The following is a 25,445-nucleotide window of genomic DNA, read 5'->3' on the forward strand; positions in this document are numbered from 1 at the left end:
CGATCCAACGGTTGGATTGAGAATTATGACTGTTGATGTAAAACTGGATAGTTGCACATTTTACGTCAAAATCCGAATTTGACCTTTCCTGGATTGTATCACTCTAGCTCCATATAGTGGTGTTGCTCATCAACATTGGCAATGTCCCGATTCAACCCATTAAGAAATCTAGCCAAGGTGGCTTCTCTATCCTCAACAACATTGGCCAGAATCATTGTCATCTCCATCTCTTTGTGTTATTCATCTACTACCTTATAACCTTGATTCAGACCTAGGAGCTTCAGATATAAGTATTTGTAATAGTGGTTTGACACAAATCCTCTCCTCATTAAGACTTCCATCTCCCCCCCAAGTCTGAACAGGTCGCTCCCCATTCCTCCTCCTACTAATTACAATCTGATCCCACCAAATCAATGTATATTCCATAAACTCAATTATCACCAATTTCACCTTCTTTTGTTCAGAATAGCTATGGCAATAAAAAATGCAGTTTACCTTTTTCTCCCACTCCAAATAAGCCTCTGGATTGTTTTTACCTTGAAAGTTAGGAGGAATTTTCAGTTTAATGGTGACAAAGTCCCCATCCATATGTTCATAATTCCCCATGCCACGGAAATTCACATTCCTCCCATGTTCGGTCCAGACTTGATTCCTTGGCTAGTAGATGCAAACATAGTCATCTTCACCTGCATCTGCGTTTTCTCTTCAAAATCATATCTGACATTCCGTACGACCATACGGATCGTATTTCCTCGGCGATCAGCCCCATTATTTTGCTGCTTTATCGAAATTCACCTCATCTTTCAGATCCTTGTACATCCTAGACAACAGCTCGAGTTGCTGGCCTATGGCTCGCAATTGGAAAGCTACGTCAGCGTTTTGTGTCGCTGATATATTGTTTTCAGACATTCTTTGAATCTGCAAAATTTGATTAGTAGCACAAAATATACCCTCACACCTCATGGCCCAAAATAAGGTTGTATTGGGCCCCTCTTGCATATGGATAAGATGTACTATGGGCTCCTCTTGATACTCCAATAGACCTTTCAATTCTGACATGGTTGAAACCTTCAAAACCAATGCATTCAATGCCTCTTTCAATGCCTTTGTCTTGGACCGAGTCATTGAACCCTTTGGAACATGTAATTGGTCCTTGCTAGTGTTTATGGGCTGGTCCACATCAGTTAGCATTACCGGTTGAGGAGTCTTTGCTTATAAGGCATACACTTCAGGTTCAGGAAGATGAAACTAATCAACAAATGGAGAACATCTTTCATACGCATTGTTATGTACAAAGCTAGTGTAGTTTAATTGTAGATAGTGAAAGTTGTGTTAATGTTTGTAGTACCACCCTTGTTAGTAAATTGAATTTGTGTACTGTTAAACATGCTAAACTATATAGATTGCAATGGTTGAATGATAGCGGTGAACTGAAAGTGACTAAACAAGTTGTGGTTCCATTTTTTATTGGGAAATATGTTGATGAAGGTCTGTGCGATGTGGTACCAATGCAAGGAAGTCACATCTAGTTGGGGAGACCATGGCAATATGATAAGGCAATTCATGAGGGGGTTAAAAATAGGTATACCATTGTAAAAGATGGTAAAACCATCAATCTTGTTCCTCTTACACCCAAACAGGTTTAATGAACTGAATTTGACTTATTGAAGATTAATTGGTTTCGTGGCGTCATTCTACTTCATTCTAATAGTGTTGGTAGGAGTAGGTTTTCATTGTGTCACACTCCTATCATACCTATTTCGGCTTTTGAGATCATATCTCAATCTTGATTGTGCATTGGGTGACCATGTGATCATGAGGTTCACGTCACTTATATGAGGTCCACTTACAATTAAACCCAAATATAACCTAAAACATAAAGAAATAAAAATAATACAAAGCCTGGTATTATTGTCGTATATAACAAAGAAAATAAAAACTAAACAATCCTGGAGGGGGCGCTAGGAATAAAAAGCATAACAGAATGGAACAAGATTGCTTTGTTGAAACACATTTGGAACCTGTGCAATGACTCAGATGGCTCAATATGGTCTACTTGGATCAGATCCAATCTGTTGCGAGGTAGGAATTTCTGGACAATCAAGACGCCACAGAATTGCTCTTGGGCTTGGGGAAAGATTCTAAAGCTCAGATCCTTAGCATGGCCGAAGATGAAGTACATCATAGGAGATGGAATGACAACCTCTCTATGGTTTGATAATTGGCATCCTCACAGCCCACTCGCGGATTCTTACGGGGAAAGATTCATCTATAATTCAGGTATGGCCAAGAACGCGAAGGTGAATGTGCTAATTCAGAACTCAGAATGGAAAACTCCTACCACCCAAGCTATTGGCTGGCACCCCATTATAGAAGCTATTCCTTCCAATTCTAATCCTAAGATGGGGCAAAAGGATGAGATAGTTTGGTTGGACTCGCCAAATCACAGATTCTCGGTCAAAGTAGCTTGGGAACAACTAAGACGTCATCGTCAGATGGTTGAATGGCATGACATTGTGTGGTTTAAGAATGCTGTTCCAAGACATTCATTTCTTCTATGGATGGTTGTCCAACAGAAACTCACAACTCAAGATAAACTTCATCGGTTTGGTATACATGGTCCCAATAGATGCTCACTCTGTCTCCGCAACAATGAGGATCACAACCACTTGTTCTTTGAATGCTCCTATACTAAAGCGATCTGGTGGGATGTTTGTGACAGATGCGACATTCCAAGAATGACAAAAGGCTGGGATGAATGGATTCGATGGGCCACTGTCTCTTGGCATGGCAAGAGTTTCGTCAATTTTTCTCGTAAACTGAGTTTTGCAGCTACAGTGTACCATGTATTGGTTTGATGAGGAATGCAAGGATCTTTGCTGGAATGTCTAGAACTCCGAATTTGGTCCTTAATCAAATCGAATGTATCATTCGTGATAAGCTTGATTTGATGAGGAATGTCGTACCAACAAATGAAAACACAAGGATCCAACGAGCTTGGAGGGTGAATACCATAGATTCTTAATCTGTTAGTTAGCTGGTTGTATTGGTTTCCCTAACGAATCTAGTGAGGTTTCAGTTTTACGGTCGGTGGCTAGCCTGTAGCCATCTGTTGTTTTATGTTTCTGTTATCATTGTAAATCTGGGGTATGCCCCTTATAATGTTTGTATCTTCTTCTTTTAATACATACGTCAACTTACCAAAAAAAAAAACAACTAAACAATCTGATTTCCCTAGTTTATAAGTTGTTATAGTTGAATAACCTTTCCTTGCATTCATAGGAGTAGTTGCCAGTACTATAAGTCCTTTATAGACTAGGAAAATTATGACCTGATTTCCTACCCCTTTAGTTCTTTGTTTAGCTTAGAGTTCTTTGAATAACTTGGACAAATAATAAAGCCAATTACCCCCTTTAGTGCTGATTTAATTATTTTCCTTGCTTGTTTAGGAGAATAAATTGTTGACTTTCTATCCTTGTAACATTAGGAAAAACATGCCTAACAAGGCTGTTATGGGGCCGGACACATCACTCCCTTGATTCACATGAATTGGGCTCTTCTTAGACTTGGATTAGATGAGTAAGAGGTTGTCCTTCATGCTTCCTAGGCATCCCAAGCTCTTCTAGATCCATCTTGGTCCATATGTTCTAAACAAGCCCATTCAATGCCTCTTTAAGCTTCTTTTCCCTAGCTCAATTGGCCCACTTGGCACCTCTAAGGGGTCTTTGACATGATTAGGTTTGGCGTTGGGCTCATCCCCACCCTCTCTCTTTAAAAGGGTTCAACTTTGAATCATAAACTACATCAAACAAAGTAAGATCAGAAACATTAAAAGGTAGCACTATACTCACCTGGCAAATCAACATTATAAGCATTGCTATTGATCCTCTCAAGGATTTGAAATGACACATCTCCTCGTGGATGTAATTTGGATTTTCTATGGACTGGAAATCTCTCCTTGCATATGCACCCAAACCCAATCGCGGGGTTGAAAGACAATATGTTTTCCCCCCTTATTGGATTTAGTTGCGTACTCACGATTCCTCTTCTCAATCTATTAAAATGGACTTATAATATGTCTTGTTGAGAATAAATTTTTAAAAAGTTTATTCAAAGAACATATCAACGAGCATAATGGATTTCATGAAGAAATCCATCTAGAAGTCCAAGAAAAAAACAAAGTCAAGACTTCGATTAAGTATTCATTTTAAGGTGTAAAATTTATATCTTACTTGATAACACAATTAAAATGAACTCACAAACTTCATTATCATTCTAAAGGATTGATAAATCATATGATAAAATCTAAGATAGCCGGTTCTAAGAATTCACATAGTTTAATATGTCAAAACTAGAATTCTAAATGAACCGGTCGACTATTTGGTATGACCGAATGAATTGGCCGACTGCTTATTCATCAGAGATATACACACACATACACACTTATCTATTTGTAAAATTAAGAAGGGATTATGAACATATATGATATATAAGTTATTCTAAGAGATAAACAATTAGAAAATTATCAATCCTTGATTATACTCTAACTGGTGCTGTTAAACAATTATTATTTTCTTTTATGTTTGGACTTAATTAAAACTTTGTTTTGAGCTAGGATCCAAGGCTTGTTTAGATTAGGTTATAAGCTTTTGAGTTTAGGGTTTTTGGGTCAGTTTTGTATGTGAGTCAGTTCAGCCCTCAAGGGTACATCCATTAGGGTTACTTTTAATAACTATTTAAAAACACATGTAACCTAAATTTCGGCAACCTTTGATGATTATTACTTCTGAATTTTTCTGTTTTAATGTGTGAGAGTGATTCTTGCATTCTTCAGTTCTTGAACGAACTGAATTTGACTTATCAAAGATTAACTGGCTTTGTGGCGTCATTCTTCTCATTCCAATAGTCTTGGTGCCTTGGGGTAGGTTTCTAATGTGTCACACTCATATCAGACCTATTTCGGCTTTCTGGGATCAGATCTCAATCTTGATTGTGGGTTGCGTAACCACGTGATCACGAGGTTTGCATCAATTATATCATGTGAAAATGCTAGAGACATATGGCATGCTTTCTAGTGAATCCATAACTAGTATGTTTACTAGAATGACTATAATAATTAGTTTGGATGCTTTTGGTAGGACTTATACTAAAGCTAAAATTGCATGAAAATTCTTACGTCCCAACCAAAGACTTGGAAAGCAAAGGTGATGATAAGTCGAGAAGCCAAGGGATCTCACCGAACTTCCATTGGAGGAGCTTATTGGTGCTTTAATGATGCTTGAGATTACCATGAAGAAGCAATAAAAAGAAGAAAATTTGCATCCAAAATCTTTCACCATGTTAAAGATGATAAAGACATCGAGGAGAACATTTCTCTAATTATAAAGCAATTTTGAAACTTCCTAAGAAAGAAATAAGTGAATAAAAGATTCTCAAACTTCAACAAAGATGAAAACAAGGAAGAATCTAGCAAAGATGTCCTTAGATGTTACAAGTGCAACAAAACTAGACACATCAAGTAGATTGTCTGATTCTTCAAAATAAGAAGAAGAATATTCATCACTATAAAGCAATGAAAGACACATGGAGTGATAATTCAGACTCTAGGTCAAGTGATGAAGAAGAGCATATAGCAAACATGTGCTTCATGGCAATTGAAAGTGAAAATCAGGTACAATCTTGAATCTGAACCTACTTATGATGAATTACATGATGCACTTGAATCTTTATATGATGAATTCAAGAAGTTATGTTTAAAATATGTAATATTGAAAAAGAACTATGCATGTTTACTTGTTGAAAAATCTCATTGAACTTATCAATCTCTTTTGATGATTGTTAATCATTTGATAAATAGTTGATTCTTTAATCAGTATGTTACTTGTTATTCATTTCTTCCTTCCAACAAAGAGAAACCAAATTTAGAAATTTAATCTCGAGTAGAGACAAGTTATAACCTCACAAATAAAACAGAGTGTGAAATTCTTGACTTGCTAACATGTTCAGATGTGAAAGGGTAATAATGTCAATAAACTACAAACTAGGTAAAAATAATAAAGATAAAAAAAATGTAAGGATAGAAATAAAAGAAAGCAATAAATTGCTATAAATAAGACAAATCTATAAATCATAAAAAGCTAGTAAAGAAATTATATATATTAGGTTAACTATATCATTTGGAGTTTCTAGATGACCTATTTATAATATTATAGAGATCAAATTTTAGAAAAACTATAAATCTTAATCCTGTAGAAACTATCTATCATAAATAAAGATTATAGGATCTAAATCCTAGTACAATTTGAACTTCTTATTTGCATGTATCCTCCGGAAAATTATAAGTTGTAGACCTCTTAAATATATGCAAAACTCACCAATATTATTCTACTAGTAGACTTTAGTTCTGAATACAACTTGATTGTTGATCGATAATTTGAATCTTAATCTCTTTGATCATGGTTGATTCTAGTTATTTTCACTGATTTATAAAATGAAATATTGTTTATAATCAAACAATGACTTTCTTCACTAATATATAAAGTAAACAACTACTATTATTAATTAAACGATACATGCTTATTTATTTTTATCTTAATAGTGACATAGCAAGAGTCTTGGAAACACAAGATCAAAATGCTGATAATATGACTTGCCATATCTAATCTCCCAAGTGCACATCATACTACTACGAAGGGTAAAGTAAGAGTAAACAATCTTAATCTACTAGGTGCACACCAAGTTTCCAATGAAGGAAATATAACAATTAGTAATTGAACTTAATCTAGTAGGTGCACACCAAGTTTCCAATGAAGGTAATATAACAATAGTAATTGAACTTAATCTACTGACCACATATCATGTTGTTGAGGAGGAAACTATTGGAAGAGTTAATAAACCTAATTATATAGGTGCTCATCAAGATGATGGTGAGGGAAGTGTAGAAATAATAAATGAAAACTTAATAATATTGGTTCTTGTAAAGTATAATTAACTCATGGTTATTCAATAACTCTAATTTAAAACTAAATAATTTTAAGTGTTTAAGAATTCATAATTTTCCTTACAAAACTCTAACTCCAAACGGCATGACTAACCATCCATACAAACCATGCTTAGTCTTAAATGTAGTTTTCCACTCATCACCTTCTTTCATTCTAATCTGATGATACCCGCTCTTTAAGTCAATTTTAGAGAAATACATGATCGATGTAACTCATCTAGCATGTCATCAAGCCTAGGACTAGGATGTCGATACTTTACCATTATGTTGTTGATAGCACGACAGTCAACACACGTCCTCAATGTTCCATCCTTTTTAGGCACAAGTAACACTAGCACGGTAAAAGGACTTATACTCTCACGAATGTATCCCTTCATCATCAACTCATCTACTTGCCTTTGAAGCTCCTTCATCTCCTCGGGGTTGTTTCTATAGGCTGGACGGTTAGGAATCAAAGCTCCGAGTAAAGGTTAATCTAATGTTCAATCCTTATGTGGACTTATATGAGATCCACTCAAAACTTACTCAAAAACCCTAAACTGAAAAGCCCACAACCTGATCCAAACAAGCCTTGGTGGATCCTAGATGAAAAACAAAGTATAAATTAAGACCAAACATGAAAGAAAATAATAAAAATAACTAATCTGTCATTAAATATCACCAGCCCTTATTTGCTTGTGTAGCTAGGATGCATAAGGAATCTTTATAAAAAAAGGATTATGAAACATTAATGAATCCTTGCCACACTTGGAGATTATATTACAGCTCATTAAAGATCCTTGTGGAACTAGGAAATTTCCAAAACAAGTTCCCACATCCTTGTAGGAAAAGGATCCTTACCAAATAAGAAGTCTAGAAGTCAAAAGGAAGTAAATAACAAAATTCGTACAGCCTATTCTGACCTATATCGCAAGTCCTTCTCGAACTTCGATTCACTTGAAACTTTACCCCAACATAGAACAATACCTCTGGAATCCTCTTGTAAAGTTTCAGCTCAATCAACGGTTGGATTTGGAGTTATGTTCCATAGCGTAAAACTAGACGGTAGAAAAGTTTACGCCAAAATTAATTCTGACCTTGCTTGGGTCGTATCACAAGGCTGAACCGTATCATTCCCTCCCTCTTTAAGAAGATTCACCCTCCAATCTTGAATAGAATTAGTAGGGACTTGATTAGCCTCTTTTTTAAGCCTTCGAAATTCCTTTTTGCTAAAACCTTTCTCCAACAACATTGTATGGAAGTAGTGACTGACAAGAATTTTAAATAAGCACGACATACTAACCACTTGCGTACATACTTTTAAATGATAACAACAACGGCTCTTCTTCGTCTTTTATTTTTTTGGCGTTGTACCTCCTTTTCCCATGAAGCTTGAAGATCATAGAATAATCTTCTACACTTATCAACTTCTTGTTCTAAAACCCCCAAACCATGGCTTAGCTTTTCGCATCCTTGAGCTAGAATCCTCCTTCGTTCCCTCTCCCTTGATAAATACATGACACAAATAGAAAAAATAGAAGAAGATGAAGACACAACCAGAATAAAGTTTACGACAGGACTGATCGAAAACAAACGAGTGTGAAAGTGATGAAAATGACTCCAACAACAGCTAAATATCCGAAATATGATGATAAAACTGGCAGGAACAAAATCAAGAGAAACAAAACAAGTTTTGAGAGATAACGCAAAACAGACCCGTTACGGCAAGACAAAACCTGATTGTGGAACCTAAAGCAAATGATATCCAAATGACCTCTAATTTAATATATAGTATTTAGATACCAAGAAAACAATAAATCTCATGTTATAGGTCGATCTATTATGTTTAGGTACCCAAACCAAGGTATGATCAGTTTGCGGCAGAATTGAACCTCCAATTAAAACCTCAAGCCAACAATATCAGAATAAGCCCAAATTTGATATACAATGCGCCCTCACCCAAAATAGACAATATATGAAATTTCAATGGATTCTGAGGTGTTTTGCTTATGATTCACTAAGAGTTGTTTTTCTGCAGCAAAATTGAACCTCGAATTAAAACTTCAAGCAAACAATGTCAGAATAAACCCAAATTTGACATATGATGCCATATCACCCCCAATGGACTGAATATGATGTTTCAATTGATTCTGAGGTGGTTTATTTATGGTTCACTAAGAGTTGTGTTTCTACGGTAAAATTGAATCATCCTTCAAATTTCAACTAATCTCTCTCTCTCTCTCTCCCTCTCTCTTTCAAATTTCAAATTCTGAGGTGGTTTACTTACAATATACTGATATGATTAGAGACAATAACAAGATGAAATATACCCCCTTTTTTTTCTTAGATGACGCGGACGCAAACAACAAGAAGATGAACGACGCAAACACTGAAAAACTTAAAGGAACACTAAAAAAAGAAAATAACAGAAGGATATGACCTTGTTTCAAAGCCTAGCTTTGATACTAACTGATGCGAACCTTGTGATCACGTGGTCACGCAACCCAACTAGGTCTGATAGAAGTGTGACACAATGGAAACCTGCCGCAAGGCACCAACACTATTGGAATGAGTAGAATGACTCCACGAAGCCATCTTTGATAAGTCAGATTTAGTTCGTTTAAGTACTGAAGAATGCAAGAATCACTATCACACGTTAAAACTGAAAAATTCAGAAGTAATATTCATCAATGGCTGCTGAAATTTTGGTTACATGAGTTTAAATAATTCTTGAAAAATTAACCCTAATGGACGCCTTATGTGGAGTATATAAGGTCCACTCAAAACTGACCCAAAAACCCTAAACTGAAAAGCCTATAACCTGATCCAAACAAGCCTTGGATCCTAGCTGAAAAACAAAGTATTAATTAAGACCAAACATGAAAGAAAATAATAAAAATAACTAATCTGTCATTAAATACCATCAGCCCTTCTTTCCTTGTGTACCTAGGATGAATAAGGAATCCTTATAAGGAAAGGATTCTGAAACATTAATGAATTCTTACCACGCTTGAAGATTATATTACAGCTCATTAAATATCCTTGTGAAACTAGAAAATTCCCAAAACATGCTCCCACATCCTTGTAGGCAAATGACTAAATTCGTACAGCTTGTTCTAACCTATATCGCAAGTCCTTCTCAAACTTCGATTCACCTGAAACTTTACCCCAGCATAGACCAATACCTTTGGAATCCTCTTGAAAAGTTCTTGAAATAGTTCTTGAAAAGTTAACCCTAATGGACCCCTTATGTGGACTTAAATAAGGTCCACTTAAAACTGACCCAAAACCCTAAACTGAGAAGCCCATAACTTAATCCAAACAAACCTTGGATCCTAACTGAAAACAAAGTATTAATTAAGCCCAAACAAGCCTTGAGCTGTAGCTAACAAAATAAAACAAAGCCCATAATATTAAATCCATGTTCTGTCATGAGAAGAAGAGAAGGAAGTAAAATATTATAGAACTGATTCAAGGCTTATTTATAGCCTTCCATGCAGCCCCTTAATCCTAGAAACAAAAGGAAAAGGTAGCCACCCATGTTGTTTCCAAGTTGTAGAAGGATTCTTTTGTTTCCTTTGCTGTCCTCACCTCATGGCCCAAATAAGGTTATGTTGGACCCCTCTTGCACATGGATAAGATGTACTAGGGTCTCCTCTTGATACTCTAATGGACCTTTAAATTCTGACTTGGTTGAAACATTCAAAACCAATGCATTCAATGCCTCTTTCAATGCCTTTGTCTTGGACCGAGTCATTGGACCATTTGGAACATGTAATGGGTCCTTGCTAGTGTTTCTGGGCTGGTCCACATCATCCCCTCTCTCCTCGAAAGGATTCGACCTCGAATCAAAATCTGTGTCAAATAACGTAAGATCAGCAACATTAAAGGTAGCACTAACACCATACTCACCTGGAAGGTCAATTTTGTATGCGTTGTCATTGATTCTCTCTAAAACCTGGAATGGACCATCACCACGAGGCTGTAATTTTGATTTCCTTTGGTTAGCAAATCGTTCCTTACGCATGTGCACCCAAACCCAATCACCATGTTGGAAAACAACCAGTTTACGTCCCTTATTTGCTTTAGAAGCGTAAAGTCTGTTCTTTTTCTTTATTTGCAGTCGAACTCCCTCATGGAGTTGTCTCACCATCTTTGCCTTCTTTTCACCATCTAAACTTACTTTTTCTTCAAAAGGCAAAGGAATTAAGTCCATAGGAGTCAGTGGCTTAAAACCATAAACAATTTCAAATGGAGAAAAACCAGTGGTCGAATGCACAGTTCTATTATAAGCAAACTCAACAAAAGGCAAACATTCTTCCCAACTCTTTTAAATTCTTTTGAATTATAGCACGCAAAAGTTGGGATAATGTTCTATTCACTACCTCAGTTTGTCCATCTGTTTGAGGATGACATGTTGTCGAAAATAAGAGTTTAGTTCCCAACCTTCCCCATAAGGTCTTCCAAAAGTAGCTAAGGAACTTAACATCACGATCTGACACTATACTCTTAGGAATGCCATGCAAATATACAGTCTCCCTAAAAAACAAGTCTGCGATATGAGATGCATCATCCGTTTTATTGCATGCAATGAAATGCGCCATTTTAGAAAACCTATCAACCACAACACAAATAGAGTCTCTACCTTTCTTTGACCTAGGTAAACCTAAAACAAAGTCCAGAGATATCTACCAAGGTTCAGTAGGTACAGGTAATGGTGTATATAGCCCATGCGGTTGTACTCTAGATTTTGCCTTTCTACAAGCAATGCACTGTTCACAAATTCGTTGCACATCTCTTTTCATCTTTGGCCAATAAAAATGCTCATGCAATACATCCATGGTTTTTGCAACCCCAAAGTGACCCATTAAACCACCCCCATGTGCTTCACGAACAAGCAATTCATGCAAAGAACTAGCAGGAACACACAATCTATTCTCTTTGAACAAATAACCATCCATCAAATAAAACTTACCAAAAGCCGAATGTCCATATGCATTATAAATCTCGGCAAAGTTAGAATCATTATCATACAATTCCTTCACATATTCAAAGCCTAGCAATCTAGTATTCATTGTGTGTAAAAGAACATACCTGCGCGAAAGTGCATCAGCTACGATGTTCTCTTTGCCTTGCTTATACTTGATTATGTAAGGAAAAGTTTCAATGAATTCAACCCATTTTGCATGCCTCTTATTCAACTTACCTTGTCCTTTCAGATGTTTCAAAGACTCATGATCCAAATGGATTACGAACTCTTTTGGCCACAAGTAATGTTGCCATGTCTCAAGTGCTCTTACCAATGCATATAGTTCTTTGTCGTAAGTGGGATAGTTCAAGGTCGCTCCACTTAACTTCTCACTAAAATATGCAATAGGTCTCTGATCCTATATCAAAACAGCACCTATTCCCATTCCAGATGCATCACATTCTATTTCAAATGCTTTCGTAAAGTCAGGTAAAGCCAAAACAGGTGCAGAACATAATTTATCTTTCAAAAGAACAAAAGTCAATTCTTGTTCCTCCCCCCATTTAAACCCAACTGACTTTTTAACAACTTCATTCAAGGGTGCAGCTATTGTACTGAAATCTTTCACAAAACGCCTATAAAAACTAGCTAACCCATGAAAACTCCTTATCTCACTTACCGATTTGGGTGTAGGCCAATCCTGGATGTTCTTTTGATCCTTCTCGATACCCTGTGCAGTTACACCATAGCCAAGAAACACAATTTTCTCCATGCAAAAGGCACACTTTTTAAGATTAGCATACAATTTCTCACTACGCAACACACTAAGTACATTACGCAAATGATCAAGATGCTCAGTTAAGTTCTTGCTATAGATCAGAATGTCATCAAAATACAAAACCACAAACTTACCTATGAATGCACGCAACACATGATTCATTAAACGCATAAACGTACTAGGTGCATTTGTAAGTCCAAACGGCATTACTAACCATTCATACAAACCATGCTTAGTCTTAAATGTTGTTTTCCACTCATCACCTTCTTTCATTCTAATTTGATGGTACCCACTTTTCAAGTCGATTTTAGAGAAAATACAGGATCCATGTAACTCATCTAACATGTCATCAAGCCTAGGAATGGGGTGTCTATACTTTACCGTTATGTTGTTGATGGCTCGACAATCAACACACATCCTCCATGTTCCATCCTTCTTAGGCACAAGTAGCACGGGTACAGCACACGGGCTCATACTCTCACGAATGTAGCCCTTTTCCATCAGCTCATCAACTTGCCTTTGAAGCTCCTTCGTCTCCTCGGGATTGCTTCTATAGGCTGGTCGGTTTGGAATTGAAGCTCCGGGTACGAAATCAATCTGATGCTCTATCCCCCTCAATGGTGGTAATCCGCTAGGAGTGTCGTTGGGGAACACATCATCAAACTCCAAAAGTAAGCCTCTTTGCAACAAAGCAATATCAACACTAGGCACAATATGATCAAGATCATTAGTATTAAAGTAAGCCTCTTTGTACACAAGTAAAATCATTGGCTTGTTAGTGAAAATGCAGATCTGACCTCACCCTCTCTAGCATAAAAATTGGGTTGTTTCTTTACTTTTTCCACACAATTCTCATCACCCTTACTGACTTTCTTCACTCCTCTTGTCTTACCTCCACTCTTGGGCAGATTTGGGTGTTTTTGAGACGTGGTCGAATGGTTTGATTTGTTTGGAGTGTTGGCTGAATATTTGTTTGTGTTTGGATGGGTGGCCGAATGGGTTGTAACTAGGTTTGAGTTCTAGCCGAATCTGATGGTCTTCTCTCCCCTTGTTCCTCACCTTGATTTTCTCTCCCCATCGCCTCATGCTCACTTTTTAGCTTTATTTGATCATTATACAACTGTTTGGGTGTAAGAGGTACAAGAGTGATGGTTTTACCATCTTTTACAATGGTATACCTATTTTTAACCCCATCATGAATTGCCTTCCTATCATATTGCCATGGTCTCCCCAACAAGATGTGACTTGCTTGCATTGGTACCACGTCGCACAGAACTTCATCAACATATTTCCCAATCGAAAATGGAACCACAACCTGTTTAGTCACTTTCACTTCACCACTATCATTCAGCCATTGCAATCTATATGGTTTAGCATGCTTAACAGTACATAAATTCAGTTTACAAACATTAACACAGCTTCCACTATCTATAATTAAACCACACACCTTGCTTTGTACATAACAACGCGTATGGAAGATGTTCTCCCTTTGTTGATTAATTTCATCTTCCTTTACCTAAACCTGAAGTGTTCATCTTATAACCAAGGACTCTCCAACCGGTAATGCTAACTCATCCCCATCACTATCCTCCAATGGTGGCATGCCTTCACAATCAGATGTGTCACTTTCAGATTCCATATCACCATTATCTCTAATCATCATGATTCTCTTGTTTGGACACTCTGAAGCATAATGTCCATGTCCTTGACACCTGAAACATTTAACATCACGGGTACGTTTAGGTTGAGTTTCAGATTTACCTTTGGCATCAGGAGGAACCTCAACTTTAGCCTTTGGTAGTTCAGTTCTAGAAGGAACAAAGGATCTTGGCCGGACAATACCCTCTCTCTTTAGATTCGGCTTCCAAGATGATGAAGAGCCCGAATTAAACGCTGGCCGAGCATGTCCCTTCCGAAGTTGTCTCTCCACCTTCGTAGCCATGTGAACCATGTCCTCTAGCTCCACATAGTGTTGTAGCTCAACCACATTGGCAATGTCCCGATTCAACCCATTAAGAAACCTAGCCATGGTGGCTTCTCTATCCTCAACAACATTGACCCGAATCATTGCTATCTCCATCTCTTTGTGATATTCATCTACTGTCTTATAACCTTGATTCAGACCTTGGAGCTTCAGATATAAGTCTCTGTAATAGTGGTTTGGCACAAATCGTCTCCTCATTAAGACTTTCATCTCCCCCCAAGTCTGAACGGGTCGCTCCCCATTCCTCCTCCTACTGATTACAATTTGATCCCACCAAATCAATTCATACTCCGTAAACTCAATTACCACTAATTTCACCTTTTTTTGTTCAGAATAGCTATGACAATCAAAAATCCAATCTACCTTTTTCTCCCACTCCAAATAAGCCTCAGGATCGTTTTTACCTTGAAAGTTAGGAATTTTCAGTTTAATGGTGTCCAAGTCCCCATCCATATCTTCATAAGTGCCCATGCCACGGAAATTCACATTCCTCCTAGCCCTGTTTGGTCCAGACCTGATTGCTTGGCCAGCAGATGCAAAATCATAGTCATCTTCACCCGCATCTGCGTTTTCATCAACAAACTCTTCAAAATCAGATCTGACATTCCGTACGGCCATACAGACCGTATTTCCTCGGCGATCAGCCCCACGATTCTGTTGCTTTATTGAATTCACCTCATCTTTCAGATCCTTGTACGTTCTAGACAATAGCTCAAGTTGTTGGCCTATGGCTCGCAATTGGAAAGCTACGTCAGCGTTTTGTGTAGCTGATTCGTTGTTTTCAGACATTCTTTGAATCTGCAAAATTTGGTTAGTAGCACAAAATATATCCTCACACCTCTCGTGTATCACACAAAAAAATCAAGGCTTTTCACTCTAATAAGCTCACAATGCCTTTTACCTCACAACTTGCTTTCTTTTGGTTCTTTAGGAACTGAAATCAACAAATCAAAGTCAGTAGCCTTCGCAGCGCACTCTAATTATAATTTTCAGACTCAAAAATCAATAAATATACTGAAAACAAAGCAAAACAAAACTACGATTACGATTTTGCGAGTAGCAATGCAAATTCGTACGAATTGTGGACGAAACGAAGAAACGAAATAAAACAGAAGCGAATATTAGAAAAAACAGTTACTTGACTCCTAGATAACCCAAATATAATAGAAATAAAAAGATTTGGACAAAACTAAATAGTAAGGATCACGTTTTGAAACTTGACGCAAATTTAACCTGTTACGCAATTTTTACGTAACAGAATTGAAACCCAGACCAGACGATCTCGAAATAACCTAAAATTCAATATTTAGTATTATAATACTTAAAAAACAACAAAAATCAATTCATAGGTCATTCTTTTATTTCTAGGTACCCAAACCCCTTGTATGATCAGTTTGCGGCAGAATTGAACCCCCAATTAAAACCTCCAGAATCCGATATCAAAATAAGCCCAAATTTAATATATGGTGCGATATCATCCCCAATACATAGAATATGAAGTTTTAATTTATTCTAAGGTATTTTGCTTATGGTTCACAAAGAGTAGTGTTTCTGCGGCAGAATTGACCTCGAATTAAAACCTCAAGAACAAAATATCAGAATAAGCCCAAACTTGACATATGATGCGATCTCACCCCAAATAGACTGAATATGAAGTTTCAATTGATTCCGAGGTGGTTTGATTATGGTTCAACAAGAGTTGTGTTTCTGCGGCAAAAATTGAATGATCCTTAAAATTTCAACTAATCCCTATCTCTCTTTCTTTTAAATATACTGATATGATTAGAGACAGTAACAAGATGAAATATAACCTTTTTTTTTTTTTGCTTAGATGACGCAAACACGAAGAACAAGAAGATGGACGCAAACACTGAAAAACTTAAAGGAACACAAAAAAACGAAAATAACAGAAGGATATGACCTTGTTTTGGAGCCTAGCTCTGATACTAACTGATGCGAACCTCGTGATCACATGGTCACGCAACCCACAATCAAGATTGAGATCTGATCCCGGAAAGCTGAAATAGGTCTGATAGGAGTGTGACACAATGGAAACCTGCCCCAAGGCACCAACACTATTGGATTGAGTAGAATGACGCCACGAAGCCAGTTAATCTTCGATAAGTCAGATTCAGTTCGTTCAAGAACTGAAGAATGCAAGAATCACTCTCACACGTTAAAACTGAAAAATTCAAAAGTAATTATCATCCAAGCTGCCGAAATTTTGGCTTACATGAGTTTAAATAGTTCTTGAAAAGTTAACCCTAATGGACCCCTTATGTGGACTTAAATGAGGTCCACTTAAAACTGACCCAAAACCCTAAACTGAGAAGCCCATAACTTAATCCAAACAAACCTTGGATCCTAACTGAAAACAAAGTATTAATTAAGCCCAAACAAGCCTTGAGCTGTAGCTAACAAAATAAAACAAAGCCCATAATATTAAATCCATGTTCTATCATGAGAAGAAGAGAAGGAAGTAAAATATTATAGAACTGATTCAAGGCTTATTTATAGCCTTCCATGCAGCCCCTTAATCCTAGAAATAAAAGGAAAAGGTAGCCACCCATGTTGTTTCCAAGTTGTAGAAGGATTCTTTTGTTTCTTTTGCTGTCCTCACCTCATGGCCCAAATAAGGTTATGTTGGACCCCTCTTGCACATGGATAAGATGTACTAGGGTCTCCTTTTGATACTCTAATGGACCTTTCAATTCTGACTTGGTTGAAACATTCAAAACCAATGCATTCAATGCCTCTTTCAATGCCTTTGTCTTGGACCGAGTCATTGGATCATTTGAAACATGTAATGGGTCCTTGCTGGTGTTTCTAGGCTGGTCCACATCATAAGTGTAACTTGTATTTGATTTTAAAATTTAAGCATCCATCCCTTTAAAATGATACATATCAATTAAGTTGTTTTTTTTTAAGTGAGCATTGGATCCTTAAAGATTGAAAAAAAAAATTATGAGATTAAGCTTTGGCCCACTGATTTTGGTTAATTTCAAAATAAACACAAATATCACCATTATTATTCTACAAGTATCATGTTTATCTAACCCAAATTATAAAATCATATATTTAGAAAAAAAGTTACAGAATGGTAAATGAATCATTTGATTTTTATTTTTATTATTCATAATTTCTATGTTTTATTCATTTCTTTTTCATGAGAATATCACTACCAAAAATAAGAATTGGACTTTCACAATAACAAAAGTATTAATATATTTAAACATGTAAATAACAAAAAAAAAATTATTTGGGGTTCCAAATTGATCTTCGGGGTGGAAGGAATCCTATAAGGCCACGTGGGGCGCGTGTACATCACGCACTGATCAATTGATCATTTGGAAGTGGCGCGCGCGTATCTTCACCTAAAGTCCAAAAACCTACAAAACAATGAATTATTTGGCAAAGGAAAGAAAAACAATTCCTCTCGCTTTATTCATATAAACCTAATAGTCTCATCCCCTGTTTCTTCTTCTTTTTCTGAGCTATGGCTAACGGTTGGGTGGTGAGGGAGGCTGAGTTGACCGTGGGTGGCTGGTTTGAAGATGGAGGCTGTTGTGTCGGGTTGGTGGTTTGTGAAGATTTGGAGATGGGTCTCGGGTTGAATGGGAGAAGGTTGGTTTGTTGGTGGCGGTTTGGGTGGAGATACCGTGAGTTTTGAAATTCCCCCCGTGTTGAAAGAAAAGGAAGATCTTTCAGTTGCTTTTGTTAACCCCGGTTTGAATATTTGTGTGTAGCTTGTGATGGCTGAGGGTGTATGTATTTTTGGGTGGAAAAACTCTTTTGATTCTCAAAAGGGGGAGGTCTAGGGAGGCTAAGAGAAGGAAGTAAGGGTGGAGGCAATCTGCGTGGTTTTTTTCTTCTTTGATTATCACAGGCTGCTATGGAGAGAAGGAGGGTGGGTGGGGAAATTTCCAGTGTTGTTGTGATTGATGATGGTGAGGCTGTGGGTTTTCTTTTCTTCTGGCTGGAGGTAAATGTGCTATTGGTTTATTGGCCTAGAGGGATGAGCCTGTGAATGGGGTGATGATGAAGGGTGGAAGTCTATGGCCTTGGGTTGAAAAGAAATGACAATGGTGGTCTTGGTGTTGAATGTTCTTGGTTCAATGAATTAGAGGTAGATTCTTGGTTGTTTTCCACTGCACATCCTATTAATTTCAAATTAAATCAAACTAAGCTATTTTTAAAAAAACATTTCTTTAATCGAAGAAACCTTATTTTAACCTAAAAGTTTCAAAATTTAATTTTGTTATTTATAATATTCGATCATCATTTGTTTAATTTCAACTCCAATTTTTTTTTTATGATTTTTAAGATTTTCTAGACATATAAAAATTAAATAAAAATAAAAAAAATAATGAAATGATTAAAATTAAATAAAATTATTAAAAATATATATTTATTTTTATTTTTTAAAAATATATAAAAAAATAGAAGTGTAGAAATTGGGTTATGATAGTTTTTGTTAGAGAAAAAAAAGAGAATATTGAACCCATAAAGGTCATTTATGTTACTGAGTATTGAAATTTATCAAAATAATTGCTATTGAGAAATTAAACTGAAATTTTATATAATTAACCATCTAAAATAAACTAAATTCTTTAATAAAAAGTTAATTAAAAGAAAAGGAGAATAAAGTTTAAGGTTGTAGAGATAATAAAAATAAATCTAGAGCTTTTGATTTCATCAAAGTAATCTTACATGATTTATTATTTCTTGTTATAACATTTCAAATTCTCATGTTCATGTTAATGATTAAAAATCCTTCAATTATTGAATATTTTCTCTCGAACAACATTAAAAATCTCCACCTCATAATTCAACATTTCTCTACGTAAATTAAATTATTTGAAGATTCATTAAGTTCTATGGATTTTTCTTAATTTAAAATCACATTAATCACAATAAAGTATCTTTATCTTTGCTCAACTAATGGTGTTTAATCATGAAAGCTTCTAATCATAAATTATCTCTCAATCTCATTATGACTCAATAGATCAAATAATAATTGGTTAGAAAATTCTAAATAATAAAAGCAAGGATAAACAATAAACATGAAAGAAATTAAAAATGAAATAACTTGAAATTTAAATTAAGTAATCGAAATTAGACTACATCAAAGCCCTAGAAAAATAACTTTAATTTATAATAAATTTTAAATAAATCATGTTCTTAGTACAATACATCAAAGGAAAATTAAGGAGAAGAACAAAACTCATTTGCTTGAAAATAGTTGACGAAGCACTCTATGTAAACATCTAGTTTCTTCTAGTTATCCCTTTCTCTCTTTTTCTGGTTTCAATGGTAAAAAAATCTCTTTTTTCTTAAACTCTGGTCATGGTATCTTCCCTTCATCTCCTCCTTTTTTTGGGTCTAAAATCTTATTTTTTTTATTTCTTGATTTTCCTTCCAAAACTGGCAAATTATAACCCTTGGCTTAGATCCCTATTTTAGCTATCAGAATGATTAATTTTGAGAAAGTAATAAACACAAAAGTTGTACAGGATCTATTAAGTTTCTTTTGCCACCAAGATCATATAATTTTGATATTTGTAGAGAAAGTTGTGCTTGATTGACCGAAATATATTCTTGAATTTTCTGGTATGAAATATTCCTATTCTTACAATAGAAAATTTCACTCTCCTCCTTTGATGTGAACCTCGTAATCACGTAACCAACACGCAAAGACACAATTTCCCAGAAAGCCAAGTAAATCAGGTTTGATAGCCTTCTACTAACACTTCCATTAAGAACCAAAGACTTTGTGGTTTATAGTGATGCCTCAAGGAAGGGGCTTAGGTGTGTTTTGATGCAACACGAAAAGGTAATTGTTTATGCATCGAGACAATTGAAGACTCACGAGGTCAATTACCCAATGCTCGATTTAGAACTAGCAATTGTTGTATTTGCCTTGCAAGTATGGAGACACTATCTCTACAGATCCTTAGTTCAAATCTTCACAGACCATAAAATTTTTGAAATATGCGATAGAAAAGATGGATAGAACTCATCAAAGACTATGATTGTATTATAGAATACCATCCCGGAAAGAATATGGTAGCCGACACTCTTTGTTGCAAAAACAAAGTGGCTCTGAGCAAACCACCAGTATGGGATGAACAAACACTAACAAAGTTGAGAAGATTAGGGGCCCGGTTGAGCATGAGTTTAGAAGGAATGTTAGTAGCATAACTAAAAGTACAACCGATGTATCGAGAACAAATATTATAAGCACAACAAGGAGATGATGAAGTGTCAAAGATGAGAAATAGAGTAAATACCGAAATTGAAATCCCTTTTCAAATTGCAAATGATGGAGTGTTAATGATGGGAAGATGTATGTATATGCCTAACAATACGATTATTAAACAGAAGATCTTGCAAGAGGCACACGAGTCTAAATTCACGATACATCCTGGTAGTATTGAAATATACCAGGATCTGAAACAATACTATTGGTGGTCCAACGTGAAAATAGAGGTAGCTAATTATATGACGAAGTGTGGTATTTGTCAATAAGTTAAAGTGGAGCATCAGAAGCCAGTAGAGCCATTGTAGCCCTTGCTAATTTCTAAATGGAAATGGGAGATGATCACTATGGATTTCTTGTCAGGCCTGCCTAAAGGGAAAAAAAATGGAGCAATATGGGTCATTGTGGATCGCTTAACTAAATATTCTTTATTTTTGCTAGTAAAAATGACAAATTCAGTAGACAAACTAGCCAAAATTTATGTGAATGAGGTTGTATGACTTCATGGAATTCTAACATCCATTGTCTCAAATCGGGATCCCAATTTAACCTCTCGCCTCTAGCCAAGCATACAACATGCTATAGGAACGAGATTAGATGTAAGAACTGCCTTTCACCCACAGACTGATGCCCAATTTGAAAGGGTCATTCAAATCCTGGAGGATTTATTAAGAGTGTGTGCTTTTAGAATTTGAAGAAAACTGGGAGGAACATGTGCATTGGTGGAATTCATATATAGTCATCAAGCAACAATAAGGAGCCCCATAAGAGCTCCCTTGTGTTGGGAAGAAGTCGGGGACAAAAAAATATATGGCGCAGAGCTAATACAGATAACAACTGAAAACATGAGGCTAGACAGAAGAACTATGTAGATATTTAAAGGAGACCTCTTGAGTTTAGTGCAGGAGAATTTATATTTCTGAAAGTGGCCTTATAGAAGCAAATATTAATATTTGATTTGAAAGGGAAATTAGCTCTTAGGTTCATTGGACCATTTGAAATCCTGAGACACATTGGACATGTAGCCTATGAAATTAATCTGCCCCCACAATTGGCCAAAGTTCATAATGTATTTCAAGTTTCCTTACTATGAAAAGCCGATATAGACCCCTCACAAGTTTTACCCCAGATTCTAGTGGAAGTTAAAGAACATTTAACTCTTGAGGTAAAACCAATAAAGATACTCGATTGGGGTGAGAAAGAACTGCAAATTAAAAAGATTCTCCTCATCAGAGTCTTATGGCAGAGCTCACAAATTGAAGAAGAAACTTGAGAGGGGGAATTTGAGATGAGAAAGAAATATCCTAAATTGTTCTTAAACCTAGGTATAATATAAAAATGTTAATTTTGAGGATGAAATTCATATTAGGAGGGGAGAATGTAAAACCTGTCAAAAAAATTAAGTTAAATTATGTTATAGCAGTGCATATAATTATAAAACAAATTGACCCGGTACCCACCCGAGAAAAACATGAGGGAACTGGCCAATGTTAACTTAAAAAACACTAGGATTAAAAATATATACAACATCCAAACATGGCCTATCCTTATATAAAAGGGAGTATAAATACATTGGGAGAGAGAAAAAGTGACTTTTCTTCTCCCCATGACCGACTAAAATAGTTATAACATCCTTTTCTCTTATAAATTTCATTAATGAAATTCCTTACATGTCACCTATACAAGATACTTGAGTGAGAGAAGAATAGAGGTGAGGTGAAAGAACCAAAAACATTAAAGTAGTAAGAGGGAGAGGAGGCCAGTTGGAACATCAGTGAAAGAGGAAGGAAAAACCAAAACGAAGGAGAAGAAAATCACCAAAACAATCCCTTAAATTCTATTTAATTTCATGTGATAAGGATAACCTTTACTCTTGCATTTGTTGTTTCGAATTTATTAGATGATATGGGAGGAAAACCCTAAATGAGGGAACCTAGGGTTCTTATACCTCATGATTGTGAAAGATCAAATGAAGAGATTAGAAAGTTGAGGTAAGAATAAGACATTTTCAAATTCTATAACAAAAGAAATTGGTAAGATTAGCTTTGCTAATGGTATCTATGTTGGATAGCGGTTAATACATGATAGGATTAACTTTGGCTAATGGTATCCATGTTGGATAGTCGGGAACAAATGGTAAGATTAGCTTGAAAGTGAGGGTTTTTAGAGGAAGTGAGGCGTGAAAGGGAGAAGTGAAGAAAACTTGGTTTCTTATTACATATTTCTCTTGATTCATCATCTATTAAGAGTAAGTAATGAATCTAAAAGGATTAGATTGTATAAGCATGTGTTATAAGATATATTGAATATGTTAGTGTTATACGAAGTTGAGTTTATAAGCTTTGGCTATCTCTTTTAATGTTGTTATTGATTAAATGATGTTATTGATTAAATGAGTTGGTTAGTTGATTGATGTAAGGTTTATACTTGATAATGTTATAAGGTAGTGAATGGAATTGGTTATCTTGAATGATGAGGAAACACATGAACACACTTAGTTGGTTGTTAAGCTCTTAAGCCAGAAACAAGGCAGTTTTATCACTGGAAAATGAACGAATTTGAAATATATTCCTTCATATAAGTTGTATTTGTGGATAACCCTTTCAAATGCAAGAGGTCTTGCTTAAATTGGAGTTATAAAACTCTAGATATGGGGTTAAAACTGAAAAAAGAACTAACTGAATCCTACTTGACAGTTTAGTCCCTTCATAAATGTTGTATCCTATTGTATTACCTCTTTAAAGAGACCAACCACGCTTAAAATTGAGTTCTAAAACTCTGGTTATAATTAAAGCATTGAACAATGCTCTGAGGGGACTAAACTGAATTGATGAAAATTGATCAATCTCTAATCTGATACAATACAAGAAAGGTCAAATTCGGATTTTGATGTAAAATGCACAAACATTCAGTTTCACGGTAAGAGTCATAATTCTCAATCAAACCGTTGGATCGGGCTGAAATTTTACGTGGAGTCTTCTTACATGTTTTTCTACGTTGGGTTAAAATTTCAGGTCAATCACAGTTCGGGAAGGCATCGAAACATGGGTCAACAGAGGCTGTATGAATTTTGTTATTTACTTTATTTTGACTTGTGGACTTCCTATTTGCCTAGGATTCTTTTTCTCAAAGGATGTGGCAGCTTATTTTGGGAATCTCCTAATTCTACAAATATCTTTAATGGACTGCAACATAGTTTACAAGTGTGGTAAGGATTCATAAATGTTTTAGAATCCTTTTCTTACAAGGATTCCTTATTCATCCTAGCTACAAAAAAAAGAAAGAAGATTTCAGAATTAATTATACCTTCAGATTTGATTCTCCTAGCTTATATGGGACTTCTAAAAAGGGCAACAAATCTGATCCTATTATATTTAGGATATTAAATTCGGATTTATTATTATTTTCTTCTTAGTTTAGAGTTTATTTATATTTGCTTGAGGTTTAATTGCAAGGGGGCATCATATAAGTCCACATAAGGGGTCTATTAGGGTTTATTTTAGTTTGGAGTCACTATAAATAACGGCATAACCAGACATGTAAGGTTAGACAATTCAAATTAATAAAACTTCTTGTTTGCCGCACTTTGTGTGTGTGTGTGTGTGTTGGTGAGATAATCTCCCTTTTCTTACAAGGATTCATAAATGTTTCAGAATCCTTTTCTTACAAGGATTCCTTATTCATCCTAGCTACAACAAAAAAAGAAGACTTCAGAATTAATTTTACCTTCAGATCAGATTTCTTAGTCTATTTGGGACTTCTTAATGGTGGCAAATATGATTCTGGCTTATTTAGGATAGTAATTTTTGGACTTTTATTATTTTCCTCTTAGTCTTTGGGTTATTATTACTTATTTGGGTCAATTGTAAGTGGGCCTCATATAAGTCCACCTAAGGGGGTCCATTTGGGTTTATTTAAGTTAGAGTTAGTATAAATAAAGGCATAACCAGACATGTAAGGTAGACAATTCAGATTAATAAAACTTCTTGTTTGCCGCACTTTGTGTGTGTGTGTTGGTGAGATAATCTTCCTTCCATGGATCTCTAAAGAACTAAAAAACAACTTATCTAAGAACAACTGTCTTCGTGGCGTCATCCTTATACTTCTCATTCACGAATCAATATTCATTAGGTGGGGGGGTCTCCGTTTTCAATAGTGTTGGTGCCTAGGTACAAGTTATCTTTGTGTCACACTCCTATCGAACCTGATTTACTTGACTTTCCGGGAATTGATGTCTTTGCGTGTGGGTTCCGTGACCATATGATCACGAACTATAATCAAATCACCTTAGAATCAATTACAACTTCATATTCTATCTATTGGTGGTTATATAGCAACATATGTAAAATGTGGGCTTATTTTGATATATGTTTCTTGAGGTTTTAATTCTGATACGATACAGGCAAGGTCAAATTCTAATTTTGACGTAAAATGTGCAACTATCCAGTTATATACATATTTGAATTGCGCTGCTAA

At 35.7% G+C, this 25,445-nt stretch overlaps 1 pseudogene; it reads right to left on the reverse strand.

Moving 5' to 3' along the window:
• Positions 1 to 617: 617 nt before the first annotated feature.
• LOC112323657 (uncharacterized) lies at positions 618 to 15,312 on the reverse strand (annotated as a pseudogene).
• Between the last annotated feature and the right edge of the window lie 10,133 nt (positions 15,313 to 25,445).

The sequence above is a fragment of the Populus trichocarpa genome, chromosome 12 (genome assembly GCF_000002775.5).
Source record: "Populus trichocarpa isolate Nisqually-1 chromosome 12, P.trichocarpa_v4.1, whole genome shotgun sequence".
Classification (NCBI taxonomy): Eukaryota; Viridiplantae; Streptophyta; class Magnoliopsida; order Malpighiales; family Salicaceae; genus Populus; species Populus trichocarpa.